Source organism: Egretta garzetta, unplaced genomic scaffold (genome assembly GCF_000687185.1).
Source record: "Egretta garzetta isolate BGI_Z169 unplaced genomic scaffold, ASM68718v1 scaffold161, whole genome shotgun sequence".
NCBI lineage: Eukaryota > Metazoa > Chordata > Aves > Pelecaniformes > Ardeidae > Egretta > Egretta garzetta.
Window position 1 is genome coordinate 2105900 of NW_009258754.1, and position 13672 is coordinate 2119571.

Consider the following 13672-nt stretch of genomic DNA (forward strand, 5'->3'; position numbering starts at 1 on the left):
CCCACCCCCACTCCCTGAATGTTTTTCCTTCTTTCTCACTTTATTTGTTATGGTTCTCCTTAAGATTGGCAAGAAGTGGATAAAATACCAAACTCTTAGGAAATTTCAATAAGAGATTATTTTTTTTTGCAGTCTACAATAAAAAAATACATTTTCCTGCATTTCAATAAAAATGTTGTTGGGTTTTAGGTTTTTCTTGCTCATTTCTTTCTCTCTGTGTCTTTCCAATTTTTTTGCTACTGGACACAACAGTGTCAGAAAACCCGGGCTTCATTGCATTTCCATTTCAATTTTAGGTTTCAATTTTACTTTTTTTTTTTTTTTTAAATTTAAATTTTCTTTCCTCTTATCAGTAAAGGTAGTCTGACCATATGATTTTCTTAGAATATTTCTTTCTTTATTTTTAGAAGTGTTAATTAATTTCTATAACTTCAATTAATATAAATGAAGAGAATTCAATCTAGTCAGGGTTTTGTCTCATCTCTCCTCCCACGTTACTGTTCAGTGAGTACCACAGCAACAGCATTCCTTTACATGTTAACACTTCTTGCTTTTTCTACCAACTTCTAATTTTGTCAAAGGTGGGGTGATCTAGCTTAGCTTTAGGAATGAGATCCTCCATGGCTGTCCAAAAAAGCAGTTGTCAACTGTGCTTCAAATGTGTTTCTATCTGTCAATGCAGCTTCAAACTGCCTAATTTTCTCTTACCTGGCATATATGGCTTCAGTACAAGCAAACCACATAATGAGAAGCGTGCCACAGAGGAAAAGATAAAGAAATTGAATGAATTGAAAAAAGTAATTACTGCAAATGAGAGGGAGGATTGCCTTCTTGCATTGAGCAAGATGTTTCATTAGCATCTTATTCCATTAGCAGAGGGTGCATCTTCAGGTCGTAGTTCAAAAAAAATAGTGAGATAAATGTTTATTTTGAGTGAGTGTGAATAACAAGCAAAAGGTATTAGTGAAGATTCTCTGGAAGAACCTTTCAGTTTAGATCCAGTTCTGAACTTCTCTCTATACTCTAGAGTTATATCTAAACTTTGACAGATGATAGACCATCAACAGCTTCTCTTTTGAATCATTAATTGAAGTGTATGCTTAAAAGTGATTATGTATCTAGAAAGACAGGCAGTTGCAACTCTGAGAGAGAAAGAGCATGATGCTTTTCCTCTTGTATTCTGTTTTCATGGATTGTGTTGATTACATCATTCAGGCAAGGAAGGGTGAAGCACAGTGGTTAGGTCACCTTAATGAGGGCAAATAAAATGTGTTTCTTCCAAAGAGGTGGAGAACCTTTTTAATTAGACATTTGCGGAGCACTATTATTTTTTTATATGTTATTTTTATTGTGGTTGTTTTCCCAGGAATCTGCACTGAACAGAGGGATGGTTTATGTGGTGTGTTCTGGTTTTCTGCACGTAGGCAGAAGTTTTAACATTTTGTTTTGGTTTGGTTTTAGGAGCAAGGAATATATATAATTTATATGTTTTTTTTATACCTGCTCTTTAGATATACTATCCTAGTTTTTATCACTTAAAAGTAATAGAAATATCAAACCTACTATATACACCATTTCCCACAATCTATGCAAGATGACTTGTGAGGGATCTGTTTGGTTATGCTTTGTAGTTTCATAGGTCTAGCACTCTGGAGTAAAAAGCTCTATAAAATTTTCTTAATAGATTAACTTTTTTCACAGAAAAATGTCTGTCTAAACCAAAAATGTCTCCAAGATAGTGACAGTCTAGTGATTCCATGCATCCACTGTATTTTGACAGTAAAATACAAAATTTTGGAATTTTGTAATGGTTTTGACAGTATTTCTTGTTACTGAGTTTTCTGTCTGAAATAACCTAGACTAGATCAGCAAAGGATCCTAAAGGGCCTGTGTGAGACCAAATGCTGGATCACTAAAATTGCAGATACCTGGCTACCTTCTGGAAGGAACAACTTCCAGAACAGTCTCCCTGAGGGGTGCGTGTGGATATTTGAAAGCAGAGGAATAAGAACTAAAAAAGCAAGCATGCAGCTGCCTCTGCTTTTGCTGTGCTATACTAAGAACAAGCTTGTATCTTAAACGTTGTCCCTCATCAGGACTTTGTTTGAATGCTAGGAGGTTGTTTGGATGCAACACTTGGAATTCCCATTCCAGCTTCTGGAGCTGGATTTCTAAACCTTTTCTTTCAAAGCACAATTGCCATGGAGGAGCTAATGCCCTTATTTAATATAACAACTCTGTGATTAATATATCCTGTCAGTGTGTGGGAAACCTGAATTCAATTTCCTCCTCTGCCTGAGGGATTTGAACTCCAGACCACACAAAGTGACCTGATCAGAAAGCTGCAGTATTTTGTGGGTGAAGAAGACTCTCATTCGTACTTTCTGAGATGTCCAAGCAACAGGCAAAGCCAAGTATTAAGGAGGCAAATTGCTCTGTTATCTGGTGGTTAGTGTTCAGAAAACACAGGACACTGAAGCCAGCTTTTACTATTCTGAGTAGTAACTATATTAGGGTGCTGGATATCAAAAGTGCCCGTTCTAGCCACGTGCATATGGGCTGTGAGCCAGCAGTGATTTTTTTCTGAGAATATGTGCCTAACTGAGCTTTGCGGATCCAGCATATGAACATGTACCTAGTCACTGAATCCCATAGGACTGTGCAAGCAAGTGCAGGTGTCAAGATTCTCCATGCTGTTTGAAAATGGCCAGAAGCACAGCAACAGACCACAGGGAGCAGGACATCCTGAACACCTAAAAGGGCGATGCAACCATGGGTAGCAGTCAAGCAAGTCTTTTCAGGATTGTAATTCTGGCGTGGGCACAGGAGTCTGCCCACAGCTTTTTGTAGGTTCAAAGCAAGTACCATTCTCCCTTCAAAAGCTAAAGGAGAGGCTGAAACTTCTTGATCACTTTAGTGTGTTTGCAGGGCAATACCATGCTTGGCTGATTGCATTGGGTATGGTTGCCTACTATTCCAACTTGCTGTTATACTGTTACATTTTATTGGTCTCTCAGTTATTTTCATTCCCAGTGTCACTACAGCTCTGAAACCGATTGTGGACGTGTGTAGGTCAAGGGGAAGGAAAATTAAGGGTCATCTTAAGTTTATACAGTGGTGCTTTTTCATTTTCTATAAAGCTAACTACATTTAGGCTCCCTGTCGTGTAAGCCTTTTTCCCCTTGTCTATTATTTTCAAAGGAGAGAGTGCATATGACAGTCTGAGAATAGCACCAGCCTGAACACAGATGGTAGGGATTACACCACACTGAGCCTTGACCTTCAAAAGCCTGCCGTTTCTTTTCAAGGTTTCTCTTCTTTGACAGGTGGACTGGCTTTTGTCAATTACTTTCATTAATGCATTTTTTTCATTATGATCAATTACCTGTGCTTTAGACTGTGTCTCAAAATTACAGCAAAACAGGTTCCAAATTGAAAAACTCTAACTGTTTCCCATATTTTCCCCCTTTCTGTTGCCTCAAAGTACTCTGAAGCACTGGAAGATTTAACAAACAGTTGAGAAATATCACCCCATTTCTACCATTTCTATCAGCCACTTGGTCTATGAGATTCTGGCTAGCGCACAAGGTAAAGGATAACCCGTCTAACACTGATCAGGTATGCAGGGAGCTGTATTTAAAATGTATTACTTTCTGCAGTGTTAAAAATTATTAAAAAATTAAATATGGGAACAGAAGTTAAACACTATTTTCATAATGTGGAAGGAAACTTTGCATAGGCCGGATACAGCCATTCCTGTAACGTAATGTTACTGTAATGTAAACATCAAATGAAAATCAGCTCTTCCAGGCCAAGATCACTGAACTCAGTGGAATGCACTGGTATGGATAAAAGCAGGACTTAGCCTTTTCATTAGAGATACTGACAAGCAGGTCAGAAATTCAAATGCTTATTGGAAATTTCATGGCTTGAACAGCCAGAGCCATAGTAGTCTGCAGAACTGGGCTGTATGAATAGATTCTCCTGGGAGTTGGGTTTTCTCTGCTGTTTTGGGGCTAGCTGAAAATACCATAAATGTTTTTCTCAACATCATAGAGTGGGTTTTGTGACTGTAAGAAATGTGGGAATTGGTGACCAGTCAATAGGATTCTGCATGTTTCTCCCACAGTTCAGCACCTCACCAAAAAATTCTGGTTTGAATTTATTTCCAACAGACATTCAAATTTCTCTGGCAACAATCTATTTGTCCCTAACCTGAGACTATCTCAGCAGAATATATAATGAGGAATCAGACCATAACTTGCAGGTTTATGACAATAAGGCAAAATGTGATTCCTCATCTCCTCAAGTCCTTCCTGTGACCTCCTTGGTCTCTGCATGTAGAATGAGGGGCAGAAAGCCCAGGTCTGATTTGACCTGCCCGTGCAGTTTGCCCTTATTCACCCAGGAGAGCCCAGCATCTGCAAAAAGACTGCACGTGGTTTGGCCTGGGTCCCCTTTCCCAAATGACTGGCAGCGGATGATTTCTGAAGAGCGGTAGAGATGAAGGGAAGAATCTGTAAAGGATTTAAATGCTTTTCTGGCTTGGTGCCTCCTTTTACACAGTGCTGAAACTGGAGGGACAATCTAGTCCCAAATCAAACCTTAAAAGGTGCTAGCACACAGGAGAGCCAGAGGGATAGAAACTCCTCATAGTACACAAGGGAGATAAGCAATTAATGCTTATTAATGTTAATATGAGTTACTGCATAAATCCTCTGTTTCCTGGACCAAGCAGAAGAAAGTCTAAAATGACAATAAATCTGTCTCAAATTTAGTAATATTTATTCCAAGTACAGTATAATCACTAGAATAACATTGTGGTGCTGTAAAACATGTTGAAATACAGTGTTACATCATCGCTGCTATTTGTTACTATAATTTTAGTACAATAAATTATGGTGCAACCCATGGCTTGGGATTAAAACTACAGTTTTAGTATGGCATTTTTAGTTTGCATAATACTCATGGTCCAGGACAGTAAGAGTTTTGATCTAAAATAAATAGGAAAAAAAAGACACACAAGATTTGCTTTTATTTTAAAACTTCATTAAAAAGGATTATCATTAGCACCAAATATGAGGGGAAAAAATCAGTCTGAAATGCTCCATAAATTGACTGCATTTTTACCATGTGACTTACTTATCACTTGAAGGTAGCTTAAAAAACAAATGATACTCATTTCCTATAAGATTTTAATCACATACAAAAATGGGTTATTCACTTTGCAAGCTAGAAGCTACCTGAAAACTAAAAACAATTACAGATTCAGTTTTTTGTTTCAATACTGAAATGAAAATAATTTTCAGACTCCTGAATGAGAATTTTGCCTCACATTCTAGTAAAAGTAGGTTAGGTCTCTCACGAGTGATACTACAGTGAATAAATTGGAGGAGCTTAAGCCAAATATGTGCAGGATTCTGATTTTTATTTTTTTTGATAAATATATGAGAGTAGGAACATAAAATACATTTTATAAATTCAGAAAGATAGAAAGAATTTGCTCAGGTGGAATCTTCCTAAAATTTATTTCAGTACCTACACTGTGTCTTACCTTCAGGTCTTGGAGATGCTTTACCAGTCACAGGAAGTATTTATTTTAAATAAAGGCTTTGAAAAAAGGGGGATTATGTTAATTTGTTCTATACATGCCACCCCTTTGAAAAAGTACTAGAACATTTTACAGATTAAAGCCATGGGAATAATTTCATCACCGAAGTGATGCATCTCGATCTGCACAAAAGCTCATTCACATCCATAAGACAATGACTACAGGAAGGATCAACCTTTATTTGTATGAGATGCTTTCAAACACTCAGAAAACCTTACTACCAGCTAGTCAGGTTAAAGCATGCAGCAAAATGCTCTTGTCCACAGGGCCGCTGGGGAACGGGTCTGAGAATGACCATAAATCCAACCTGGCTTTCTTCTGAGGAAAATCCAGCCTGGCTTCACCCTGCAGAGTGCCTACCTCTGGGTGCAGGGCTCAGCCACCTCCAGGTATGTCCCGGCCTCTCCCACTCTTCAGACGTGGCTTTTTGACTCCTCTGCAGGGTATCCGTCAGCCACACTTCCGGGTTCCTTCCTCCCGTCCTGCTTGCCTTGGCGATTGCCTTAAAAACTAGTGTGGAAATAGCAAGTGAGAGCTACTGCCATGGACTCTCTGTATTCACAGGTTATTGTCCCATTCCTGAGCAGAAAAGGTACAGCCTCTGTCAAAACACTCTAGCAAGTAGTTGCAGTAATACAATGATATTAATAAATGCTAGTTCCTTAAAAAAAAATATAGTTTTTATTTCACGGTTCTTGCCAGTGAATTCTCATAAACCTAGTACTAGTATAGGCAAAAAATTGCCTGAGATAACTAATCTTTCTATTGTGGTTTTGTTTTGCATTTATGAAATTATCTGATTATTGATGATCTTCTGTAGAATAAAAACTCATAGTACATCAAGAAACATGTAAAAAAGATCAAAAGCTTTGTCTTTGTCTAAACTATGTATAATATATATCAGAAATATCATTATTCACTGCTCAAAGTGTACCTAATTTGAAAATCTTTCATGTACTGCTCCCACCAATAAAAAAGTTGACAAAAGTTTTCAGCAAAACATTTTTTCTTTGTGATACATATTTTCATTTTATTAAAAACCAGGAACTCATTTCTTTGGTTGTTTCAAAGAGAACAATCTGTATCACTAGTTAATATTTTATGATTATGCTCTGAAATTACTTTTTTTCCTTGCTAATTTGTGCTTAAATTTGGAAAACCCCTTGGGCATTTATTTATTGTCAAGCATGTGTTTAGACCATATGAAAAAATACAGGAAAAAAGGGAAGACTGAACAAAGAGACTTCAGTGAGATACCTCAAACAATTGCTTATCGCTAAGCCTGTGCTTATGTTATGCTGAAACGGGCCTGACTGAGATTAATGCTAGCAGACAAGTAACAAATAATCAATTACAAATGTTAAATAAATTATTTTATTCATCGGATCACTCTTATTGAGATGAACATGGTTATCTCTGAAAGATACATTCCCCAAGAATTTGGTTGAGTAAAAATTGCCCAAGAGTGTAGAATCACTGTAAAGCAATGAACTGAGGTCTGAAATGGAAATTTATTGAAAACTTAAGTTAGGTTCATATTTATAAGTGCCTAACAAGAATCTGCAGATTTTAAGATCTGCCTTAACATGCCGTAACACCTATTGGTGTGGGAAATTATCCCCAAACTTGTGCACAGTTTATTCTTTATTTCAAAGCTTTGTTCTTTTATTGGCAAGCTCTTAAACATATAATATGTCAAATTAAAGTAAAATAATCTGTTATTTTTCTTATTAATGACATAATTGTATTGCACCACTATAAAATTGCTTTAAGTCTAATTATGTCTAGGCAGAGATTACTGGTAATTAATATAACAAATAATTTTGACTACAACTAGCAATAATTGCTTTCTTGAAGAATTTTCTAAAACCCTTAAGTAATTTTATTACTTCTACATACAGTATTGCAATAATTCTTTAGCAGTTAGTAATTAATTACTTAAAGAAGTAAGTAATTAACTGCTACATTGAATTACATGTTTGAAACAGAACAAGAACTGAGTATGCATTTGCTTTCAGAACTGCTGGTGAACGGCTCCTTCTGGTCACTGGGTCTGGAACCCCAGAGGCTCCCAGCCTGTGAGAGCTTACGTCTGCTGTTCAGCAACCGGGAACACTGCCCAAACTGCTGCTCTGCCCCATCCTGGGAGCCACAGGAACCATTAAGTAATTATGGAAATGAGCACCTAAGTCCCTAAATGCCTAATGTTCCCATAGAAAGCATCTGCAACGATGACGCCTCACAGGTAACAAGCTGCCCAAAGCCCTGTTGCAGGCAAAAGCTCTGGGAGCCTGCAGTGACAGTCTCAAGCAGAAAGAAAATCCCTGTATTTGTGGGGGGAAAAGAGTGGATTTCTTTTATTGGTGGCCGTGTGCGTGTGTGTGTGCGCGCACATGTGCACTCATTGCTTGATTGCTAAAGGGGTGGGAGGCAGCCAAGGGAAAGTGGTCCAAGAACATGCTGTTTCACTTAAAAGATGATCTGTGCTGTGAAATAATTATTTGGGAACCTCTGATATACTGTATTATCCCAGGACATGGCACATTAAAATATGGGTCTGTGAAAGTCTGTCATTTAAAAGGCTATCTAGTACCATGTTTTACATAAGTTAATACCCATCTTATCAGTAAATCTCTTTTTTAAAAGATACATGTTCTGAAATTTAAAAGTAAAATTTAATTTCCGCTCCTTACCAAATACTATGCCTCAGTACCAGACTCATGCCTCACAATCCATTTCACTGAGGAATCGTTTTCATCTTCTGTACTCAGTGTTGCCTCTTTATGTCAGGTATTTATACATGTTTTATGTTTTCACCTGACCTTATCTTCCCACTAATACCAAGACACCAATTGCTGCTGCTACTGCTACCACTCATGTCTATCCATTCCCTAAAGTCTCTGTGACCTGTTAATCAAGGTGGGAGAAATTTCACAAGTCTGAGAAAGAAAGGCCCCTTAAAGTAAGATTTAAACGTTAGCAATAACAAGGAAAAAACCCTTACAGTAAATGTTATGTGGAACATGAAAGTCCTGAGGGCCAAATTACAGATACCCTATATCCATCTGCCAAACAAAAGTAAAAAGAAGCAGCTCAGTGACCCTGGTCAGAAATTTTCCAGATGAACTTGTTTTCCCCACAAAACCAGTCATTTGTCCAAGATTTACAGCAGCATAATAAGGTGTGACCTCTGAGTGAAGTTTGTTTTGACCAAATGTGTTAATGACATCAGAAGTTTGCATGTGAAAAGGGAAAAATATTTTTTTCCTGTTTCAAGATGATTGTGTGTTTTAATGTTTTAAAATTTCCTAGAGTAATGTGTGCAGTGAGAGCAACCTAACTTGAAATTAATCAGTTTGATTTGCTCAATTTTTTTTTCCCTTAGAATTTCATTTTTCAAGACTCCTCCCTTGTTTTCTGGTATTATGTTGTTTCAGGTAAAGGGGACATTTAAAAAATCATGAATCACTCTCTGAAATTACATTTCTGGTACTCTGTAATAGATGACAATGGCAAATGAGCAAAATACCCAGGATTTGTCAGAATAAAACTCATAATCCTCTTTTACTGTGTTGTTCTATTAATGCACTAAGCTAAAAATATTCTATACATACTAAAAAGTGTAAGTATATTCTGAATTCCAGCCTAAAGGTTTAATGCTGAGATACTGTTTCAAATCTTTTTCCTGTGAAAATTAGGTCCAAGTCATAATAAGTTAGATTCCAGAAAGCATTCCTCAAGCTATTTGCAGGCTAAATTGGGTTTAAGAAAAAACTTGTTTGGGAATTTATTATTGCATTGCTCATAAAACAACATCCCATGGTTTTATTTCACTAGCTCATGACATATTCACAGAAATCAGAAAAGGATTAGCTGACTGTAATACCAAACATATTAGAACAATCCCTTTGTATCTGACAGCAAACAGTTCCGACCCTATAAGCAGTGGAGTTCATATCTCAGAAGTGCTGAAATATTCAACAGCTTATTAATAGTCAATACTTATTGTTTGGTCTGATAGAAAATGCAGTATTCCTCCAAATATCTGATTACAGCAAGAGGTCTGGGTAGCTGAGAACAGAAATCTTGGGAATTTTGAAGTGGCTTTATTATTAAAATAATAAGTACCAGTAATGAATTAGTGAAAACTCTACTGTCCTCGTTGAGGACACCCACCATCTTCAGACAACATGTATTTTGGTTATCAGTGTTGTACGGGAATACTTGTCATTTAGCACACAGAGCAATATTTGGAAAAGGCTCTTAAAAACATTATAACATCTTTACCTTGTGACTTGTGCAAAAGGCTTCTTCACAGGGTGTAAAATACCATACAATTTAAGTGAAGGTAATAAAATCAAATCAGTTGCAATGATTTACAGGATAATTTAATAATCTAGAATTCATATATCTCATATGTGAAGTTAACAAATGCTAAAATTGTGGTGAGATGTGGCTTCAAATTTAGTATTAGCTCATAGACAGAGATGAAAACGGGCAATGTCTTTTCTCCAAAAAAAAGAAAAAGATATTTCAGAGAAAAAGAAATAATATTCTATTTGGATTTTTTCTTCTTCTATCATTTTTAAGAAAATAGGTGTCGCCGTAATGGACAGAGAACAGGAAAGAAGGTGCTTTTTTGGAATACCTGACCAAGGTATGTAATAATTTAACATATACGTAAAGATTTAGCAGGAAGTTATGCAAATATGTGGAGGATTTTACTACTTTTTTGAGCATGTCATATGGCTGCCAGTACACTAGGCTTTATAGGGAGCCCTTGCCAAAAATGTGGAAAGGCAGAAACATTTTATTTCTGTTTGCACTATCAAAACTTAGTGGCATTGGACCCGCCACAAAAGAGCCCTGACAGCTCCAGGATCACACTCCAAGTTCTCCAATACTGCTGAACATACACAAGCAACACCCCCACCCTCCTTGGCTGTATTGCTTTTCTATGGATATTCTGCTTTGTGGACGTTTGCCGCTTTACAACAGCTGCATCTTGCTGCTACTATGCGGCTGCGTACCAGTTGTTCTGTGCTCATGCCATGTGTGCCCAGGTAAAAAGAGAGGGACCTTGCGTTTCAGGGAGAAAAGATGTACACTGTGTTTTCAGTCAGAAACTGGGCTTCAAATCCGGTCACTAATGCAGGTGGGTTTTGCCTCAGTGTGAATATTAGAGAGCTATAAAATCCTCATGTAATGAGTTGCACAAACAAGGTAATATGGGAACTTTTTGTAATACAGACATTCATTTATTCATAAATGTCACTGAAATAGGACAGCAGAAACATTTGAATGATATTTTTTAGGCAGCAATGTATTATAGCACCTTTTATTTTTTTCCTTCATGGAGTTTACCTAAAAAAAAAAAGTTTAGAGATGACTTTAGAAAGAGAAATGCAGCACTAGAAGATGAAATGAAGCCAAGGTGTTCCCTTGCTTACAGACCTAACTGACATTATGAAGCATACCAGGCACTTGTTGCCATGAGCTGTTTAATATTCATTGTGTTTATTTTATTTTTTAATACCAGAGGCAAAAGCGCAGCTTCATTTTATAATAAACCAGAACTTCTCTTCTCATGGTTTAAATGTGAGTATTGCAAAGGATGACCTGCACTGCTCTTCCCAATTCCCAGATCCTTTCATGTGCTATGTACAGGGATAGGTGAATATTTCTTCCTTCTGTGTCTGAAGAAGAGAATTTCATAAGAAATCTATCCTCTGTTTTAAGAAGTTGGTTCCTACTTTTCAGTCAACTGTTGTTGTCATGTCGTCCCATTCCCCCCCACCCAAAAATACCATTTGAGGGAATATTGTGTTGCCTGCATCCTGCTAGATCCATTATCATTAGTTAGAGCAGGTAAGCAGATGTGCAGGTTGCATAAATGCAGGGCAACATTTGTAAAGGAAAATATAGAATAGAATATGCCATTCTTATTAATTTGCACACATGCTAGACTTGTCAAACACATTAGGTGTAATAGTCTCCCTTCCCAGAGATCTCTGAAGCATACTGTGGTAGACCAGAAGGTCAGGAGAAGGGGTAATTGCCAAAGCAGCTGTCATCGAGCAAATGACTTAGCTGAAAAGTTGTACAAAGGTTTCCTGCTTTTTCTAATGGGCCTCCACAAACTGTAGCACTTCTTACCTCCATGTTAAAATTGCTGGTACTGGGTGAGCTAACAGCATTGCTTAGATGTGATTAATTTTTTACATTGAGCAGTGCCTCAACGTAAGGACCAGCTCCCTGGCTGTTGTATTTCTGGTCAGTAAAACCATGATTATTTTGACTAGCAGGTGAGCTAGCACCAGGCATCCCATAGCACAACAATGTAAAAGACCGTTCTTTCAATCGCAGTAACATTGGTTAAATCCAGAAGAGCACTACTGCAGTTCTTAGGCTCAGTCTGACTTTGCACTTCTGTCAAAGAAATTAGCATTAGGCCAAATATGTGGAGGATATGTGGTGTTTAAAATGGGATCAAAACGGGGCAACCACGATCAGTTTGAACTGCAAGGCAGTTTGCAGTCAAGCCTTCGGTCTAGAGAACAGCTTCTTATATGCTTTTAAGTACTGATTTGTAAATTGGAGGCGTCAATTTCAATTTCCAGAGTGGAATGTCAGAAAGATCTTAGAACTAGAGACTAAGGGAATTATTTAGTCAGATGAGGTAGGGTTGGCATTAGAAATTTAACTAGTGTCTTGAATTCCAGTTTTTCCACATTCAGGATGACCTGTTCTGGCTGACATAAACCTAAAGGACTCTGTAAACATTCGCTTCAGGTAACCCTGGCACTGTTGTCCCTTCAGCCATACCAGCCGTTTGGATTAGATCTATTCCAGATGGTTTATGGGCCAAAATTTCTGTGTGTCCTAAAGGTCTTGAAATGAACTGGTGCAAAGGTGGAGCCCTCTGGGCTACACGGACATTGGAAAATGTCTGAGAAGAATGAAAATCCTCCAGAGGGTAAGTCCAGTTCATCCAACCAGCTGGGAAAGGAGTTGCTTAAGGAGTAAATTCTGCATGATCAGAAAGTCACCTCAACACAAAGCAGCAGCATTACCTTAAGTTTCAGACACAAACTGCTGCTAGTGATATGTGGTTAGATCCTAAGGCCCACCCCTTCTTTGTATGGAATAACTGCGTTTGTTTATAGTGTTTGGCTATAAGCCTTACTTGAAGCTGCTACCCAATAGAATAAATGCATACTGATATGTAGGGTGTGTTAGGGTTAAAATGGTTTGCAATCTGAAGTAGGATGCCCTACACAGTTTTAACCTTCATAAAGCATGTGGGGAGGTAACGCGCCCTCACTGGAATTACCCGTCATTGAGTGAATACAGAGAGGACTCCTCAAGGCCTCTGGATATATAATGCCTTTTTGTCAGAACCTTTATGTCACAACCTTTATGTCACTCTTTAGTCTTCTATGTGAGAAAACTAGAGGATAGGGGAAGCGCTGTTGTTAATTGTGTCTGTTGGAAATAAGTCATGCAGAATTATGTGGCCTCTTTTTAACACTTCAGTCCCATTGGTGTAGTAGTGGTGTCTTTTGCTTCCTTCAGCAGGCAGCCAAATTTTCTGCAACCTATTTAATCAGTCATTTCAGTCTCTGGGAGCAGAAAAGAATCTTCATCATATTTAATGAGAGCAGCTCCTCACGTGTTTGAGCCAAGATCAGATCAAGAGAAACCAACCATTCCAAACCATGACTAGCTGGCTAAACCTTAAACCTGTAGAGAGTTGAGATGCTTACAGACTTCACAGACTAAAGGTATTCAGTAACTTAATGTTCTGAGCAGCCATAGAATAATGTTTCAATCCCCTCTTTTAAGGATTTCCTCTCTTATTTACTTGTTTGTTACATTACTGACCTCAGCAGCATAAATCATTATTTAGCATGGTGTAAATAATTAAGTCAATAGGCCTGAACTGATGTAATTCACTAGACATGATTTATTTTTTCAGTGAGATGCGCTCAGCCTTGAAGGTTCACATGCTGCCAGCACCATAGTTTGATTTGTACATTTATTTCCCCTCCCCCCCCCTTA